The 21157-nt window shown below is 42.2% G+C and overlaps 1 protein-coding gene and 1 long non-coding RNA gene across 3 annotated transcripts in view; one reads left to right on the forward strand and one right to left on the reverse strand.

Moving 5' to 3' along the window:
• gas7b (growth arrest-specific 7b) overlaps positions 1–21157 on the reverse strand; it is a 526445-nt gene that overhangs the window by 300595 nt on the left and 204693 nt on the right. The gene's annotated exons all lie outside the window — the stretch shown is intronic.
• Positions 20202–21157, forward strand: part of LOC134360184 (uncharacterized) — a 35891-nt gene continuing 34935 nt past the window's right edge. The window contains exons 1-2 of the long non-coding RNA XR_010021269.1: positions 20202–20223; positions 20392–20494. This is a non-coding gene — a long non-coding RNA (uncharacterized LOC134360184). The remainder of the gene's footprint in view (positions 20224–20391; positions 20495–21157) is intronic.

Here is a 21157-nt window from a genome sequence, read left to right on the forward strand (position 1 = left end):
TGCAGAAAAGGTTCACCAGGATACTGCCTGGATTGGAGCGTATTAGCTATAAGGAGAGATTGGACCAATGTGGAGCTGGAGGAACTCAGCAGTTCAAGCAGCATCTATGAGCGGAAATGGATTTTTCCATTGACCGTTCATCAGGACTAGAAAGAGGGGAGGATAGCCAATACAAAAAGTTCAGAGGAATGTGTGGAGCAGGGGTTGACTGGCAATAGATGGATCCAGGTGAGGGGAATGATAAGCAGGTGAGGAAGGAGGGAGAATGGGAATCATCCAAGAAGCTAGCTGGGAATATGTGGAAGTAACAAGGGCTGATAGAAGATGGGTCCTCATAGGAGAGAACAGGGATACAGGGAATAAAGGGATAGAGGTGAGGAAGGGAACTGGTTGGAGGAATGTGATGGGTAATAGGCAGATTGAAAGGGTGGGGGACAGTGTGATAAGGAAAAAGAAAGGGATAGAAAGGAGTCATTACTGGAATGTTAGAGAAATCAATGTTCTTGCTGTCGGATTTTAGACCACCGAAGTGGAACACGAGGTACTGTTTCTGTAATCTGTGTCTAGCCTCAGTTTAGCAGTAGAGGGGATATGCTAGTGTGAGAATGGAAAGTGGAATTAAAATGGCCAACAACCTTAAGATCCAAGGTGCTTAACATAGATAAACACGAATTGTTTTCTAGGGAGCATCAATGACTGTGCACCAACCTGATAGAAGTATATAAAATTATGTGAGGTGTAGACAGGGTAGATAGTCAATCTTGATCCCAGGGTGGAACTGCCAAGGACTAGACGGCACAGGATTAAGGCTAGAAATAGAAAATTTAAAGGGGGATTTGCAAGGCAAGGTTTGTTTTACTGAGATTGTTAGATGTTGTCAGGTGAGTTGGTAGAATCAGATACAATAGCAACATTTAAAAGAAACATAAAAAGACAGGGAGTAGAGGGATATGGACAATGTACAGGCAGATGGGACTGAACTATATTGGTATCATTGACAGTGCAGGCAGTGAACCAAAGGGCTTTGCTCCTGTGCCATGTCATGGAGTTCTAACTCTTTGCTCTACGTTTACAGAACCTTCTGCCATTGAAGGAATTGTGGCTGATCCAATCCTTGATATCAACTCCATTAAACATTAATACCTTGAAAAATTCATCTCAGCCGGGAATATTTTAACAGCTCAATATCCAAAACATTCGGGATAGGAGATTCAAAACACATGCATCCTCATTATTGGTTCCAACTGTCTCTAAATGGCTAATCCTGAGATCACACCCAGGATCTGGAGCACCACAGCAAAGAAGCCAGTCTTGATCCCTCTTCTGACCGAATCTAAAACTCAAATTTTTTGCCAAGACTTTCCATTCTGCTCTACCTTATAATGTCTCCTTTGACTCTATTTGTTTCCTTCTCTTATAGCTGAGGGATGACTATTGCTAAAAGCTACCAAGAGAAAGTCTGCAGATGCTGGAAATCCCAACAACACACACAAAATGCTGGAGAAACTTAGCAGGCCAGGCAGCATCTATGGAAAAGAGAACAGTCGATATTTTGGGCTAAGACCCTTCAGCTTTTTTAAAAGGTTCTGTATAACTACACATTCAAATTTTCTGCTGTGGCAGTGCAGGCATATGAAGTGTTATACTGAGGCTACGTCCACACTACGCCGGATAATTTTGAAAACGCCGGTTTCGAGTAAAAACGACAGGTGTCCACACTAAGCGTTTTTCAAAATATCTCCGTCCACATTAGGCTGATATTTGGGCGAATCTCCTCCTACTGGGCATGCGCAGGACACACAGAAAACAAGCGAAGAGGAAACGATATACTTAGTGCGCGTTTTTCCAGTTACAGAGTAGAAAAACTTTAAGGGAATTGCTCTTGGCTCTCGCGCAGGAGGACTTAAAACTTAAAAAAAATACTGGAGCGTATGGAGGCAACCGACAGGGAGTTCACGGACAGTATGACCCAGCTGACGACGAACATTGAAAAACTGACTAACTCTGTTGCATTAATAAAGCACCTTGTTAAATGTATCAAACGTCTGCATCAGCGTTATCTTGTATTTCCATACAATGTTACATTAGGCTGTTACACATCTGTTGTCAGAGAAGTACTTGCATAAGTAGGTAAGCCACCTTCATACAAGCAAGGACAGAAAACAGGGCGAAGTGAGTATACTTATTTATTCAGTTAGCTATGGGTCAAAGTATCTGGTGAGTACATTTCTAACCCTTCTGGCTTCAGTCTCGTCTGTCTGTTCTGAAATTGTTAGGTGGTGGCGTTCAAGAAAACAACGAACATCTGTTCCGGCACATCATGACAGCGTTTTTAAATAGTCAAAAAAGCTCACTTTACAATTTAACTCTCACGCCGTTCACACCAACTGCGCGTTATAACAGCTTGCGCAGTACCAAGCAAAAGCAGAAAAAAGCATTGTTGTTGTGGTGTTGTCCCGACAATGTTTTTAAATCTCTCCGTTTACCCCGTACACACTATGCCGGATATTAAGCGTTTTCAGATTTATTCACTCTGGAGAGTGTTTTCGAAAATCTCCGTTTTCGGGGGCTGAAAACGCCGGCTCAGTGTGGACAGGAGGGCAAAACGAAGAGAAAAAGCTTCGTTTTCAAAATTATCCGGCGTAGTGTGGACGTACCCTGATACTCACACTCCTGCTTTGAAATGGGTGCCAGAGTTCTCTCACATTTTGTATTCGAGCACATATGCAGAGAACTGAGAGAAGTAAGAGTACTTCTCTTCTCTTACATTGATTGTAACAATATCTATTCCTTCGAATACAAATAAATTCTTTGAAAGTAAATGAAGGGTCCATGACGGGGTGAAGTAAATTCATATGAAGGACAATAGTCAAAACATGCAACAAGCAAAAAAGCCTGTTTACACTCAGTCCAATTTTATTTCACATTTAATTAAATAGAAAAATAACAGGGATACATGTCAAGGTAACATCAGCCCTGCTTTCTGTGACATCTGTGTTTTTAAATTGAAGTAATGATGACAGGAGGAACCAACGAAGCACCAAAACAGCCAGTAGTTGAGCAAGGTGTTTGACAGTCTTTACTTTGGGGTTTCTTTGTTTTGTGGCTACCTGTGAGGAGACAAATCTCAAAGTTGTGTAACGTATACAAACCTCGATAGTAAATGTACTTTGAACTTTGAATGTCAGAAATGCAGAGCAAACCAAGTTATACTTAAACTCAGCATATCCAAAGTTAAGGAATTGACTTCCTTTCCGTTTGTGTAGCTGTGTCACAAAAATTGAATACCCATATTTGCTTCTGCCCTCTGCTACAAATCACAAGCCACAGAACTCTTCAACAGCGCCACGGTACTGGAGCAGTCAGCGCGACACTGATACAGCTCAGGCCATTGGAGTTGGAAGTTCAACTCCAGCATCTTCTGCAAGAAGTCCCTGTGTTTCTTCCCCATGGAATGCATGGGTTTCCCCCGAGTGCTCCGGTTTCCTCTCACAGTCCAAAGAGGTGCCGGGCGGGAAGGTGAATTGATCATTGTAAATTGTTCCGTGATTAGGTTAGTGTTGAAACTGGGGGGATGCCCTGAAGGGCTCACTCCATGCTGTATCTCTAAATAATACAAGGCTTTTATACAACAGTGAGCATGGATTTCATCAGGAAGTTATTGAACTGAAAAAAAGTATGATCACTGACTCAGTTCCTGTTGTCATCACAAACAGATTTTTTAATTTACTGAAGAATAACTAGATAGAGCTCAGGTGCTGAGGTTATAGTGCATCTGCAGAGTAATAATCACATCACCACCTAAATTAAGTTATTCAGTAATTATTTGGCTTACTACTACACTGGATAATACTTTAAACCAGATCAAATATGACTTCAAAATGTTGTGGACATTTCAAGTCATTTTTTTTCTTTATTATACAGATATACACATCTGGAGGAAGAGCAGGCTACTCAGCTCTGAGCCGATTCCATAACTTGAGGAGATCATGGTGAATCTGATTGCAAACAAACACTCCTACCAACTCCTGTAGCCTTTTACCATTTGCTTATCAGGCATCTCAGTAAGGAGACACATGAGTCTATAGATGCTGGAATCTGCAGCAACATAAAAACTGCAGAAACTCAGTAGGTTAGGCAGGCAGCATCCAGACAAGGGTTTCAATCAATCCCTATCTTCTTTTCCCTCCACAGACATTCCTGACTCACTGAGATCCTCCAGCTTGTTGTGTGGCTCAAGTATCTCTATCAATGAGATTTTGATTATTTTAGAAAAAGCATGAAATTAATTTAAAAGGTTGCTTTCTCTTGACATTGTTTTGTATGGCAGAAGCAAATAAAATGCACAAAATAGCAAGTGGTGGTCATATTATTCTGCACTTATTACAATTTAGATGTAATCCTAATTGCACAGCCTCCTCAATATTACCCTCCCACTCTCTCCATCCAGTGGATGAACAGCACCTCTGATGTACAAACAATAAGCATTTGACATCTCTTCTGGATTATCAGCCTTGACAATATCAGTACTTTGTACCAATGCAAATTTTAACTCTAGGCTTTTTCTGCATACTGATTGAAATAAAATGCCCACTCAAAAATTTACATTAAATATTTTATTAAAGCTACTTGTAGAGTTGCACTAATATTCAACAGCACAGTGCAGAACTAATCTACAGAGACTTGACAGACTGCTATGAAAGCAACTAATTAATTATATCACTTTATTAACAGAGCTAAACTCACACCTGTTAACGTGAGTGACATAAATATTAGAGATCGTGTAGAAATCTGAAATATTACTTGAATCATTTGATAGTTTACAGAAGGAGATATTAAGGGCTACCATGTAGAGCAGTCTGGAATGAAGGCTTAATGGCCCAAGTTTGTGATCTCCAATCGCAAATTTGGAAACCAAGTATTTAAGACTCTCTTTTTAGTCAACACCCATAAGATATTTTTTACAAATAACACTGTGCTTTAAAAAATTCTGTTATCACTAATTTCTGTGATCAGCACTCAAAAATGATAAAATATTACAAACTACTTAACATTTCCCTCTAGCTTTGGTGTCTTAGTGCACAGTTGATGCGCTATCAAAATAGATGCACAGAAGTTTCTGTGAAAGCACATAAATGCATTACATATCCATAGACTAATACCACTGGTGTGTAATTTCAACTTCACTGCTTGGAATGAGGATGATGTGTTCAATACTGACTGGTCCCCATCGACATCTGAGGTTAATTGGATCTTCCGATAGTTCATTCACCGTACTCTTTCAAAACAGTTAATTTTTCAATATTTTCAGAAAAGACCTTGAAGGCCTGCATAAAAGTACCTTGTTTGAGTTAATTGGAGCCCTACAAGCCTGAAGACTTGAAGCTACTTCAATTATAGTGTGAACAATTCAAAGGAGTAAAGGGGGCCAATCCATTAATAGCATTTTCACATTAAAATCCCTGACTTTTCAACGAAGTACATAATTGGGAATTAGGCCAGGTTGCAGCATAACAAAACGTGTGTTTGGATACACAAATGCAGACATCCCACCTCTCCCAGAAGTTCTGGGAGTCTTCCGCATATTAATAGTGGCTCCCTGATGCCCGCAAATTATATACAGTGTCCCGGAAATCAATTTTTTTGAGAGCGGGCGAACGAGAGAAAGCGAGAGCGACCACAAGAGAGAGAATGACAGCAAGCGAGCGAGAGAGAGCGAGCGAGAGCACGAGAGAGCGAGCGAGAGCGCGAGAGAGAGAGCGAGAGCGCGCCATGGCAGAGTGTTCCAAAAAATATATAAAACGTATGTCACCCCAGACTACACTAAAGTGTACCCCTGCCTAATAGGAGTAAAAATAATGACAGTGTTGCTCACTGCACTGTTTGCAAGTGACTTTTCTATTGCCCACGGTGTGTTAAGACTATAAAAGACACGTTGAGGTAAGTTTAACCGGTCTCATTCGTCCATTAGCATAGCTAACGTTATTTAAACTAGCTGGCCAGCTGCTAAGGAGCTACTCTATTGCAGACATCCCACTTCTCCCGGAAGTTCCGGGAGTCTCCCGCAAATTGATGGTGCTATCTCCCTGAAATGAGTGTTTGCAGGGTGGGATGTCTGCTAATGCAAGGTGAGGTTCATTACAGAGATAGGAAATTAACTAAGTCCCTTCAAAAATGCAAACACATTGATATACTTGAACTTTTATTTAGAAGCAGAAGGTTGGGAGTACTTTTTCCAACTTGTTCTTACAGTGTGAACTACTAAGAATGTTCATTGAAATTATTTGACATATCCAGCAATTCCTTTCTCCACAAGTGTATGTGTGCTTAGGTAGAGAGGCTTTAAATGGATTGAATGCCACATTTCATGTTTCACTTTATTAATGTTCAATAGCTATTAGCAAACAGGTTTAAAATGAAAACCTAGCAACACACATAAAAGTTGCTGGTGAACGCAGCAGGCCAGGCAGCATCTCTAGGAAAAGGTGCAGTCGACGTTTCAGGCCGAGACCCTTCGTCAGGACTAACTGAAGGAAGAGTGAGTAAGGGATTTGAAAGTTGGAGGGGGAGGGGGAGATCCAAAATGATAAGAGAAGACAGGAGGCGGAGGGATGGAGCCAGGAGCTGGACAGGTGATAGGCAAAAGGGATAAGTGAGGATCATGGGACAGGAGGTCCGGGAAGAAAGACGGGGGGGCGGACCCAGAGGATGGGCAAGGGGTATATTCAGAGGGACAGAGGGAGAAAAAGGAGAGTGAGAGAAAGAATGTGTGTATAAAAATAAGTAACAGATGGGGTACGAGGGGGAGGTGGGGCATTAGCGGAAGTTAGAGAAGTCAATGTTCATGCCATCAGGTTGGAGGCTACCCAGACGGAATATAAGGTGTTGTTCCTCCAACCTGAGTGTGGCTTCATCTTTACAGTAGAGGAGGCCGTGGATAGACATGTCAGAATGGGAATGGGATGTGGAATTAAAATGTGTGGCCACTGGGAGATCCTGCTTTCTCTGGCGGACAGAGCGTAGATGGTCAGCAAAGCGGTCTCCCAGTCTGCATCGGGTCTCGCCAATATATAAAAGGCCACATCGGGAGCACCAGACGCAGTATATCACCCCAGCCGACTCACAGGTGAAGTGTTGCCTCACCTGGAAGGACTGTTTGGGGCCCTGAATGGTGGTAAGGGAGGAAGTGTAAGGGCATGTGTAGCACTTGTTCCGCTTACACGGATAAGTGCCAGGAGGGAGATCAGTGGGGAGGGATGGGGGGGACGAATGGACAAGGGAGTTGCGTAGGGAGCGATCCCTGCGGAATGCAGAGAGATGGGGGGAGGGAAAGATGTGCTTAGTGGTGGGATCCTGTTGGAGGTGGCTCCATCCCTCCCCCTCCTGTCTTCTCCTATCATTTTGGATCTCCCCCTCCTCCTCCAACTTTCAAATCCCTTACTCACTCTTCCTTCAGTTAGTCCTGACGAAGGGTCTCGGCCTGAAACGTCAACTGCACCTCTTCCTAGAGATGCTGCCTGGTCTGCTGCGTTCACCAGCAACTTTTATGTGTGTTGCTTGAATTTCCAGCATCTGCAGAATTCCTGTTGTTTGCGTTAAAATGAAAACCAAGTTGCTTCCAAATTGAGGCTATCATTTAATATGAATTGGACCTGAACCAAAGCAAGGCTTGTGAACAAAATGATTCCCTTGTCTGTTCAACATTTTCATTTTGGTGGAAAAATAAACAATATTACAAGTTCATTTGATTGCAGATTCAAACCTGACAAACTGTGATAGTTTTAGTGAGCACAATTCCATTCCATGCTTATTTCTATCATCTTTTTCCTCTTTAGAACAACTCTGCTCCTGCAACTCAACAATTCATGGAATTACAGTATGTTGACCCAGCCAGAAATGTTATGATAATAAGTAATAAACAAAGGCTTATATCTTCCAAACACAATCTGGATCCCAAGTTTGTGTTTCAAACTTAGAAAACATTTTCAAATATGCCCCAATGAGAGTTTTAATACTAGCCCTCAGGCCATTCGGCTTCTGAGCTGCATTCAAAGTGACACTGCTCTGTTAACCTGAACTGTGCCTCACAATATTTAATTTATGCACTTTATTTATGTGCAATTCATCTGTAGATTTTATCCTTAATTTCATAAGCTATTATGTGTTACGTGTATGTCAAGTTTATTGTCATTTGACGGTATACATGTCAAATAACAATAAACTTGACTTGACGTACAACTATAATTCAGAATTCTACTTCAAGTGTCCAACTAAGAACTAATTGTATCAGATAATATGAGTGCTAATACATTGGTGTACAAGGCACTGCCGCTAGCTGAGATGTTGTCCACAGTTTAAACTCATATTTGAGTTAGCGTGGAGACATTGCAATGGCTTTGGCTGGTGATGCCTGAGGAAGCACCATTGCAGTAATCTAGTTTGAAGTTGAAAGACAAGAGATAATGGCAGACGATGGACAAGGTGGAAGTGTCATTGAACTTTAAAGGTATGTTAGACTGCGTGGAAATGTTCCTGAGAATGACAATATCTTCAAGATCCTGAGCAAGTTCAGAGAAAACAATGCAGCCATGTGTAAAAAGAGGAAGATCATATTTCTGTTGTGGTAGGACCAGAGGCAAAATAAGCAACGCAAACTACAAAGGTCTCTTATGAAGTCAGTATAAAAGAGTAAAAATAAATCAATCCAGTGCTGGAGATTTGACAACTGCAAGTGACTATTTGACAACTAAAGGCCAGTGAGTATATGCTTAATATACCATCAAGTTCAAAGCAAACATTTCAATTCCTAGACCTTTTAAAATTAGACACTGCAGGATCATTTGACTGATGAGAAAACTCTCACATAATTACTTCTGGGACCTTAACACTTAGGATAATAGCCAGTTGCATGAGAACGAAAACAAGGCAACTTTGCATTTGGTTGTGATTCTGAAGCATGGATACAGGGCAAACAAAAGAGGATGCCCCTTCATCCGTAGATCATGCTGTGAAGTTGTGGAAAATGTCTTCTGCAGGTAATCCTTGGATAATATTGCCCTGAATGGCAAGAAAGACCGTTGGTGGAAAGCAGCTACAAAAAGGTGCTTCTCTGAGCAGACCGATAAGCACACCAGGCATTCATTAATATTATTGGAATTTCCATTGCCATAGGCAGAGACATGGTTTCGGAATGCTGCAGAGTGGGTTCAGATACATTCAAGCAAGTATTCAGTGCAACTCCAGGGCAATATCATAGCAGATAGCACTGCTGGCGCACAGGTTCAGGCAGCAGGTTCAATCCTGGTCTCGAATGGGATTTGTACATACCGCCACCCCCCCCCCGCCCTTTGGGCATAAGGGAGAATGGTGCTCCTGTTTCCTCTGATATCCCCAAAATAGTTTGGTAGGTTATTTGGCGACAGGAATTTTCTGCTTATGCAGATGCATGGAATATCAGGGTCTTCAGAGTTAATGGGCTTGCTTTAAAAACTAGCAGAAACTCGAATGGGTCAAGTGACCACCTTTCTGTTGTAACAAATTGAAAATAAATCACTCTAAACCAGTTGTTTGCGACCCTTTTATGCTATGGACATCTACTATTAACAGCGGGGTTCATGTCTAAACAGAATTGTTATATCTGCTTGATATCACCAATTACCTTTATTATTCACAAAGCTGGCAGGTTCTCAATATTCCCTTAAGATAAGTTGGTCCAATTCCTTGTGGAGAACTACCTGATGAGACACAAAATTTGAGGTCTTTCGACCAAGTTATCATCTGGAGTTAAGGCAGCTCCAAAGATCTTTGTTAGGAATAAATTTAAATGCTACAGAGGAATCCAAGGTCCTTCTGCCACCCAGGTGACATCCTCATTACCACAACAATTCCCTGGAAACAGAGTGCTCAAGGTGCCTTTCAGCGAGCTACAGAAACACCGTCTACAGCTGAAATGGAACAACCTTGCATTTATGAAGCCTGAAGGTATCTAGTCAGGTTTTAAAATTAGCACAAATGCATAGAGACCAATCCAGAAGTTGACTGATGTGTTGGATATGCAAGAGCCAACTAACATTAGGAAATGACATAGCTCCTGTATTACTCATTGGATATGGAGTAACAATCATTTCGCTCTCCATTACATTGTGTATTGAATATTACTCATCAGATATGGAGTAACAATCATTTCGTTCTCCATTACACTGTGTATTGAACAATGACATTAAACAATGTTGAATCAAAGACACAATTTTGTCAACCTCCCCCAAAACATTCAGAGTGATGTTAAAGATTAGACTTTGGCAAGTAGATCTGTCTTCTGATGCAAACAGATGCATTACATAGAACACATTACACTACAGCACATTACAGGCCCTTCAGCCCACAATGTTGTACCGACCAGGTAACCTACTCTAGAAACTGCCTAGAATTTCCAAGTGCAAAAACGAGAAAATCTGCAGATGCTGGAAATTCAAGCAACACACATAAAAGTTGCTGGTGAATGCAGCAGGCTAGGCAGGATCTCTAGGAAGAGGTACAGTCGACGTTTCGGGCCAAGACCCTTCATCAGGACTAACTGAAGGAAGAGTGAGTAAGGGATTTGAAAGTTGGAGGGGGAGGGGGAGGTGGAGATCCGAAATGATAGGAGAAGACAGGAGGGGGAGGGATGGAGCCAAGAGCTGGACAGTTGATTGGCAAAAGGGATATGAGAGGATTGTGGGACAGGGGGCCTAGGGAGAAAGAAAAGGGGGAGGGCGGAAGCCCAGAGGATGGGCGAGGGGTATAGTGAGAGGGACAGAGGGACAGAGGGAGAAAAAGGAGAGAGAGAGAAAAAAAAGTGTATATAAATAAATAAATACCCGACGCAGACTGGGAGATCATTTTGCCGAACACCTACGCTCTGTCTGCCAGAGAAAGCAGGATCTCCCAGTGGCCACACATTTTAATTCCACATCCCATTCCCATTCTGATATGTCTATCCACAGCTTCCTCTACTGTAAAGATGAAGCCACACTCAGGTTGGAGAAACAACACCTTATATTCCGTCTGGGTAGCCTCCAACCTGATGGCATGAACATTGACTTCTCAAACTTACGCTAATGCCCCACCTCCCCTCGCACCCCATCCGTTATTTATTTATATACACACATTCTTTTTCTCTCTCCTTTTAGTCCTGACGAAGAGTCTCGGTCCGAAACGTCGACTGTACCTCTTCCTGGAGATTCTGCCTAGAATTTTCAAGGTGCATAGCCCTCTATTTTTACTAAACTCCATGTACCGATCTAAGAGGCTCTTAAAAGGCCCAATTGTATCTGCTTCCACAACTGTCGCCAACAGTGTATTCCATGCATCCACCACTCTCTGTGTGAAAAACTTACCCCTGATATCTCCTCAGTACCCATTTCCAAGCACCGTAAAACTATGCCCCCTCGTGTTAGCCATTTTAGCCCTGAGAAGAAGCCTCTGGTTATCCACAAGATCAATGGCCCTCATTGTTCAAAGCGAATCCAATGGACAACTATCAGATGCATCCATTCTGAGAGATTTTTACCTTCCTTCTCCTGGGTATGCTGGGGCCAATTTTAGTGCTGCATCTTTTCCAACTCAGATTAATAACCATTATGTTCCTCAGGTCAAATATGTATAACAGTGTTACATACAGAATAGGGTGAACAGTTTGAAAAAGCATTAAAATATTTAATACAAAAGTATTATAGACTATAACAGTTATCAGGAATTAATCTTGTATAATGGGACACAGCTAAACAAGTTGGTTAAAGTCCTGAATCTTGTTGAGAACCTGATCAGTCAAATAAAACAAAATTATTGTTTACATATATTTTTAGTTTGGAAAAAGAAAATTACTGACAGGTTGACGTCAAGACGGACTACGCATTCAAAACAGAAATGACTTTAAACGTACATATTCTATGGTACAATCAGCAACTCATCAGTATGAGTTAAAGTTCCAATTCAAGCAGATGGTGCAGGTCTCCTGATTACACAGAGAAACAAACAAAGCCATTTACGGCTAACCCTATTTTAACAAATACAAAATTTATTATCAGAGCTGTACAGCACAGAAATTGGCGCATCAGCCAACTACACCTATGCCAACATAGATTTCTGGTAAGATAGTGACACTCTCAGTTGCAAGAGCCTCTCCAAGTCCCACGAATGGCTCATCATTTATCTCCTTTTTATGATTCCAAGACATTGTTGGATATTAAGAACATCAAGTACTGTACATCTACACCACTAGCAAGCTGCTGGATGGCAATGAAGCTGAAGTTGTTTCACATTGTCAGCTGGACGTGTTGTGCATCGTTGTTATATGGAAATAGGGTGTGGTCCAACAAACAGCGCAAAAAGTTGTCTTGGGCCTTTTTTTGTGATCGCAAGACCCCATTGTATATTGTTAATGTAGAACACTGCTAGTCCAGTTTACTGGTTCATTAGCGAGACTGACTGTGGGGAGAGCTGCACTGCTCCAGTTACCACTCGGATCAGCTCCTGTTGCAGCCACTCCGGAGAGGACATACCAGAGGCTGTTTGAGAGAGAGCAGAGTCCTCTGTGCATGCACTACAATCCGTGATGGGTTGGTGCGGGCTGGGCCCTTTTCTCTGTGCTGCCCTCAAGTGTTTGCTCAGCGGAAGACAATCTGGGTTGTATTTGTCTGTGGCTATATTAGCACATGATGAGGAACTGCTGCGTGCTTGTTCTTGCAGAAACATGGCTCCAGTACAACATCCTATACAGCCTCAATCTACAGGTTATGCTAGTCAAGGACTTGAGCTTTTTTTTGTGTATGTATGCTATCGTAACTATATGTGCTACTTGCTGTATGTAACTATACATATTGGGTTTTGCACCTTGGCCCTGGAGAAACATTGTTTGGCTGTATCCATGTGTATGGTTGAATTACATTAATACTTGAACTTAAAATATTTTACCTGTCTATACTAATCCCATTATGGCATCCTTCTATGACTGTCTCTATCTAAATACAAATTAAGCATAACAAATGCATCCAATTCCACCACCACCATACCTGGCGACATGTCCTAGATATTGCTCTATCTATGAAAAGGGAACTTACCTCTCAGATTCTATTTGAAACTCCTTCCTCTCAGTTCATGTATTTGAATCTCCTACCATGGTAAAAATATTTTGACTATGCTCCTTATAATATTATATACTCCCAATCAGGTCAATCCTGAGCCTCCAATACTCAAGGGAAAACAAACTCAACCTATTGAATCTTTCCCCAAAGCCATGGCTCTTCAATCCAGGATCTTGGTAAATCTCATTGCACGTTATCCAGCACAACCATAATATAGTCAAGATCCTATAGTGTAGGATCTTAAAAGTCTCATATTCAAAGTCCAATGTTCCTTCCTTCAATATACTTACATGGCTTCAGGAAATGTAGATAGAAGTTGAAAGGAATATATTTTTTTAAACTCCCAAACCTCTGCAAGGGTACAACTGAAACACTGATAACAAAAGAATAGGTAATTGGCAAGCTTGTTGAGGTAGAATCTCCACAACTTCATAACTTTGATCTGAAGTATTATCTGCAGCCAATCAAGAGAGCTCATTTGGCTTTAAACTAGCCTGCCAGATTCCTATTGGTCATCCTGGTTAATTGGCACTAATACCATACTGTGCATATGTGTAAGACACTACCTGCAAAGACCAACTTTATTCCAGGTGTATCATATTACAATTTGAAAGGGATCTTGTCTCCCTCTCTCCCTGGGAACAGAGTCAAGAATTGATCATTAGCTAATTAGCAAGCACAAATTTGAGCTGATGCTCAGATGCTCCTCAAAACCTCCTGAGGAAGCAGCGTATAAAATGTTGAAGTACCCTTTCACAAAAAGATGGTTAAAGCCCTGTGGAACATCTTTTTGTCAGTGTTTAATGACCAAGAACGGCTGCTAAAAGCGTAAGTGTTGATTGTACAGTACTCAATTTGCCAGCAAAGCTCATTTGCACAATAGTTGAATAATCATTTATAACATCTGGCGTAGTCAGATGAATCTTGACAGCAGCAGTAAAGAGGAAAAGAAAATTACATGCAAGTTAAATTGAGAGAGAAATAGACGTCACAACAAAAAAATTAAAATTCTAAGTATATTCAAATCTTAAAAAGAATCTCATCTGCTTGAGACAGTGGGGCATGGGGGAAATTAAAATAAAGTGGAAGGGGCGTCTGCGTGTACAAGAATCTACAGATGCATCAAACCAACAAACATTCTCCTCTGTTTTTCATACCTGTTTAAACTGGTGTGTTTAAATTGAAGTGTGTTGTGAATGACCATCCTCATTAACCATATTAAAATGAGGCAATTATACCTCTTTGGGCATCATTGCGTTAGTGACACAGAGAGAAGATACAAATATATAATGGTGCTATTTTGATTGATGGAGTTTTTCACCAGGATACTCTGCTGATAATTCCTTAATTTATCAAGTGGGAGAATTCTCATTTTGAAATCCAATGATCTACATAACAACAGCAATGGCAAACTATTAAGCCCAACTAGTAAAAATGTTCTTAAGGTCTAAATGTGTCAGTGGGGATTCTAAAATTTGTTTACTAAACCAGAAAGAGTACTTAAAATTACAATTCCTTTACACGAACTCTTGCATGAGCTCACAGGCCATTATGAACTAACATTCTTGGATAGGTGTTGGTGCCTCTTGTCAGGAAGTGGTATGCAATGTGTTCTGCCCCTATTGTTCAACCATTGCAACTGATGTCTGATTTGGTTCAGGGTTTCTCATGCATTCTTCTGATAAAGTAGAATATTGAATTGGATCACAGATAGTTGGAGGCCAAAAAACATTTTCACACCCTTTTGGGAAATACTCTTAATTCTACCTGCACACTCAACATCTCCCCATTCTATTCACTTTCTACAAAATAATATTGTTGGTAAGACCAGTATTTAATGGCCATCCGAAATGCCCCTGAGAAGGTGGCAATGTTTCTTTAATCACTAGTCACCTGCTGGTGAAGATACTCCCACAGTGCTGTTAAGTAAGAATTTGAGTATTTTGACACAAAATTAGATGAAGGAACTATGATGATCAAGTATGGAATGAAAGACAAGTAATTTTCCGGATTAGATTCCTGCTTAATTGTGTACAGCACATATCTGTGCAATTTTCCACATCAGGCAGATAGTAACCCTAATGGATCAGCTCAGTGAAATGCATAGCTAGTTCAGGAGTATGGGTCTTCAGTGATGTGGAAGTTTTCTGGTCCCATAGTCTGCTGTGTACGATACTCCCTCGGTCATTTCTTAATTTTCTTTGAAGACTGGTTTATAACCATAATGAGTCACAGTACAAGTACCCATGCTGACTAATCTTATATGAATCCTATTTTTTTTCTCCCCACTCTCCCATCTCCTCTCCCACTCACCTGTACATTAGACAATTTACAGTGGCTAGTTAACCCATCAACCTGCTCGTCTCTGGGATGGGGGAAGAAACTGGAACACCTCGAGCAGGGGCTCCCAGCCTGGGGTCCACGGATCTCTTGCTGAATGGTATTGGTCCATGGCACAAAAAAAAGGTTGGGAACCCCTGATCGAGAAGAATCCCAGGCAATCATGCAAAGAATGTGCAAATTTCACACTGATAACACTAGATATTATGGTTGGAGCAGGAATGCAACAGCTCTGCTAAGATAGATGTGAACCTATTCCAAATATATTTGCCGTTTGTTTAACATTGTCTTAGCTAAAATAAATACCTATTATGTTACTTGCTGAACTGGACTGCATTCCTATCACAAGAAAGAGATAAGGTTTACACCATATCAGCATCATACATTCTGATACAGACAGATTCCATGAGCAATTGTCTTGAGAGATGTTTGCACTCATTCCAGCCCCTCGTTGTGCAATAATGGGACAGCCGTAAGCGATGTTCCCTCCAGGGTGTGCAGCAAAGGAGCTGAGAAGCGGACCTCAAAGGTAGTAATCGCAGGATTACTGCCTGTGCCACGAGAGAGTATAAGAATAGAGTGAGGTAGAGGATAAACGCGTGGCTGAGGGATTGGAGCAGAGGTCAAGGATTCAGATTTCTGGATCACTGGGACCTCTTTCGAGGCAGGCGTAAGCTGCACAAAAATGACCGGTTGCACTTGAGTCCAAAGGGGACCAATATCCTGGCAGGGAGGTTTCCTAAGGCTATTCGGGAGAGCTTAAACTAGAATTGCTGGGGGTTGGAAACTGAACTGAAGAGATGGAGGAAGGGGCATTTGGGTCAATAGAGAAAGCTTCTAGGCAGGGTGAGGAGAATAGGCAGGTGATAGAGAAGGGATGCACTCAGACTGATGGCTTGAGATGTGTCTATTTTAATGCAAGAAGCATCATGAACAAATTGGATGAGCTTAAGAGTATGGATCAGTACACGGAGCTATGATGTTGTAGCCATTACAGTGACTTGGATGACTCAAGGGTAGGAATGGTTACTTAACACGCCAGGCTTTATATGTTTCAGAAAGGACAGGGAGGGAGGCAAAAGAGGTGGGGGCGTGGCACTGCTGATCAGAGATAATGTCATGGCTGCAGAAAAGGAGGAAGTCATGGAGAGATTGTCTACTGATCCTCTGTGGGTGGAGGTTAGGAACAGGAAGGGGTCAATAACTCTACTGGGTGTTTTCTACAGACCTCCAAATAGTAACAGGGACATTGAGGAGCAGATAGGGAGACGGATTCTGGAAAGGTACAATAATAACAGGGTCGTCGTGGTGGGAGATTTTAATTTCCCAAATATTGATCAGCATTTGCATAGAGCAAGGGGTTTAGATGGGGTGGAGTTTGTTGGGTGTGCTCAGGAAGGCTTCCTGACACAATATGTAGATAAGCATACAAGAGGAGCAGCTGTACTTGATCTGGTATTGAGAAATGAACCTGGTCACGTGTCAGGTCTCTCAGTGGGTGAGCATTTTGGAGATAGTGATCATAATTCTATCTCTTTTATCATGGCATTGGAGAGGGATAGGAACAGACAAGTAAGGAAAGCGTTTAATTGGAGTAAGGGGAAATATGAAGCTATCAGGCAGGAACTTGGAAGTATAAATTGGGAACAGATGTTCTCAAGGAAATGTACAGCAGAAGTGTGGCAAATGTTCAGGAGATATTAGCGTGGAGTTCTGCATTGGTACATTCAAATGAGACAGGGAAAGGATGGTAGGGTACAGGAACCGTGATTTACAAAGACTGTTGAAAATCTAGTCAAGAAGAGAAGAAAAGCTTATGAAAGGTTTAAAAAACTATGTAATGATAGAGATCTAGAAAATTATATGGCTAGCAGGAAGGAGCTTAAGAATGAAATTAGGAGAGCCAGAAAGGGCCATGAGATGGCCTTGGCAAGCAGGATTAAGGAAAATTCCAAGGCATTCTACAAGTATGTGAAGAGCAAGAGGATAAGATGTGAAAGAATAGGACCAAACAAGTGTGACAGTGGAAAAGTGTGTGTGGAACCGGAGGAGATAGCGGAGGTACTTAATGAATACTTTGCTTCAGTATTCACTACGGAAAAGGACCTTGGCAATTGTAGGGATGACTTACAGTGGACTGAAAAGCTTGAGCATATAGACATTAGGAAAGAGGATGTGCTGGAGCTTTTGCAAAGCATCAAGTTGGATAAGTGACCTGGACCAGACAAGATATACCCCAGGCTACTGTGGGAGGCAAGGGAGGAGATTGCTGATCCTTTGGCAATGATCTTTGCATCATCAATGGGTTCTGGAGAGGTTCTAGATGAGGATGAGAGGTGACCTGATAGAAGTGTATAAGATCATGAGAGGCATTGATCATGTGGATAGTCAAAGGCTTTTTCCCAGGCCTGAAATGGCTAACATGAGAGGGCACAGTTTTAAGGTGCTTGGAAGTAAGTACAGAGGAGATGTTGGGGCAAGTTTTTTTTTTACACAGAGGGTGGTGAGTGCATGGAATGGGCTGCCAGCAATGGTGGTGGAGGCAGATACGATAGGGTCTTTTAAGAGGCTTCTGGATAGGTACATAGAGATTTGAAAAATAGAGGACTATGGGTAACCCTAGGTAATTTCTAAAATAAGTACATGTTCGGCACAGCATCATGGGCCAAAGGGCCTGTATTGTGCTATAGGTTTTCTAAGTTTCTATGAATTATTCAGTGCGCACATGTTGTTGTCACTAGGCAAAAAATTTCGCAGCACAAGATTCTTGTGCACACTGGTCATTACAAATTGCTGGGAACATTAGCTGTAATGGCTTTTTCCTGTGGAGCCTCTGGGCCTGCTGTACCAAGATTTAGTGCTTGCCTCGGCCTGTAGTCCTGCATTAGGAAATATTCATTTGTGGACAACACCTTGCTCTGAAACATCAGCAAGTTTTCCAAATGTCTGTGTATTTTCTCACAGGAGGGAAAGATTAAACTTAGCAGCCAGACAGCAAATGTAGAGGGAAGTAGACAGTTGACATTTTTGGTAGAGGCACTTCAACTCTCCTCTCTCACCTCCACCGATATCCAGTATCTTTCCCTCCCCCACTTCCCTGCCCGACAACAACACACACCTCTTTGTAGGTCCCCTTCTTCCTCTCAGCACTCCGTTTTCCACACACGCACATTTTTCAGAGAGTTGACAAACTTTGGACAGCAATTGATGAAGCAGTTGGTTCTAATTTTGTTCCTTCTTGTATAGTTTATGTTTTTTTTTCTCTTCTGTATGCTGTGCAAATAATGCTATGTGCATAGACATACTTGTGCATATCACAATAAACATAACTTGACATATCTCAGGGCTCTGTCCAGAATGAACCACTCCATCTTTTTTCCAAAACCTCTTGGTAAATCCACAAACCAGAAGGTTCCCTTACTTTGATCTGAAACTAAAAACCCATTCTTTATGTCAGAACTCACCTCCACCATAACTACCTTGAGGACAGCATGGAGTGGGATTAAGACTCTAAGCTTCACTTTGGCCAGAAATTTTATCCAAGTCTTGATGCATGCTCAGGTTCTCCTGAACCATATTCTCTTCACCTTTGGTCAATAAGACCTCAAGGTGAAGTGGACAAAGGATCAGCTAGATCAAGTGCAAAAGAACTTGACCTTGGGTCTCGGCCTGAAACGTCGACTGTACCTCTTCCTATAGATGCTGCCTGGCCTGCTGCGTTCACCAGCAACTTTGATGTGTGACCTTGTTTTCACCTGTGATTTACTCAGAGCTTAGTTCAATCGACTGCTCATCAATTTACAGACAGACTTTGGGTTCGTGCAACATACAATCATGTTATCCCCGTTCAGAGACACATTGACCTAATGCTTCCACGGTATGGGATAGTCATTACTTGTATGTCTGCATGTCTGCTGGATACACAAATAGACTTGATACAAGTTAGAGGAAAGGGCAACTTCTCCAGATTTGATTCAGAACTTTTCTTTTCTTATCCATTAATTTGGACTAGGTAACTCAGTTTAGAGAGGGTCGAACCAACAGTACTTTCCGTTCCCAAACCACATGTTGGGAAGTATGCCTATTATTTTGGGTGGTGGGGTGTTGATACATCTCTACCAAAGGAAGTGTAAGGCGCTCCTTCCCTCTGGTAGCCAACAGCCTGGAGGTCACCCTTGGGCAAGGTGTAGCACCTGCTTTGCCCCTTGATCAGGGTCACATGAAGCCATGGGAGCAGGTGCATATCACAAATCCTCATTATGTGACACTGACACCAGGCAGACAATCTCTGAAGAGTATTGATAATGGCTGGGATCACCCATCTTGAAAAGACATTGCCCAGAAGAAGGCAATAGCAAACCACTTCTGTAGAAAAATTTGCCAGGAACAATCATGGTCATTATGTACTTTGAACTGAATTGACTTTATTTCTCACATCCTTCACATCCATGAGGAGTAAAAATCTTTACATTACATGAGTGACATCGTGTCTGAGGCTTCCTGGTACAATTATTCAGCAACTGTCCACGCCCCTAGCCAGCAGTACATAAGATACAGGTACAGTACCACTCTGAACTGGGGAGTCACCAGCTCTAGAGCAGATTTGACTCAACTAGTGAACACCTGGAATAAAATTTTGTAATACACATTATGCAGTGGGATGCATTGCCAGTCTCTAATCCTCTTTCCTCCCCATTTAGATTAGAGTGACAATGCCTTTACTATTAGTGCAAGGGAGAGAAGTTGCAGAACAAAGCTAATGGTCAGTACTTTAATTTGAAAATGTTATCTTCAACCAGCCTGAGGTTAGGTATTTATCCTTTTACCCTGCCCGTGAATGGAAGAATAAACAGGGTGTGGATTCAGAAAACGTCTGCTGCTTGAAAGCTAATAGATTATATTAACAGATTCAATTTTATTTTATTAACAGGTTCGAAGCCTGGATTTACCAGCATGGCATCCTACTCCGAATCCCATGGCCGTTACTGGTATACGAGGTGCCTGTGACAACTGTGGAATTGCTCGAGAGAAAGGTCAGTAACTACCTTCGAAGGTGGCTGGGCCTACCTCGTAGTCTGAGCGGCGCTGCACTGTACGGAAGGTGCAATAAGCTGCGACTTCCCTTCAGCAGCCCGGACGAGGAGTTCAGGGTTTCCCACCTGAAGCACCTTCAATAACTCCAAAAGACTGAAGTTGGGTAAAATACTGAAAGGCCTTTATTCGCTGTATAATACGACCTCCATGGTGAGTGTCTGCCCCCAGCCTGAGGGGGAGGGACAAGGCGAAATCACCTTTATATGGGAATCTGTGGGAGGAGCCACAGGGGCAGTCAGCAGAGGGGCGTGTCCAGACAGTTAACCCAGTTACAACATATATACATGGTTTACCACACCGCACAAGAGAGGTGCTGCAGTACGGGGATTCCAAGGACCCTGAAGTGGCACAAGCAGGCATCCAGGCACAGACCGGCAGGAAGTGGAAGGCACAGGAAGGGCTGGTGGTAACAGAATCCCTACTGAGACACAGGGCTCTGGTGGGGACAGTGTCAACTGGGCAAGCGGAGCTGGGCTCTGTTTCACACCCTCGCTATGAAGCAAGGACAGATGCCAACGAGTCCTGGAGGAAGTGCGGCCTGGCATTGAAGAGGAGAGGAATAGCAGGATGGTGGGTATGTGGCAGCAGGAAGCATGGACAAG

Source organism: Mobula hypostoma, chromosome 22, assembly GCF_963921235.1.
Source record: "Mobula hypostoma chromosome 22, sMobHyp1.1, whole genome shotgun sequence".
NCBI lineage: Eukaryota > Metazoa > Chordata > Chondrichthyes > Myliobatiformes > Myliobatidae > Mobula > Mobula hypostoma.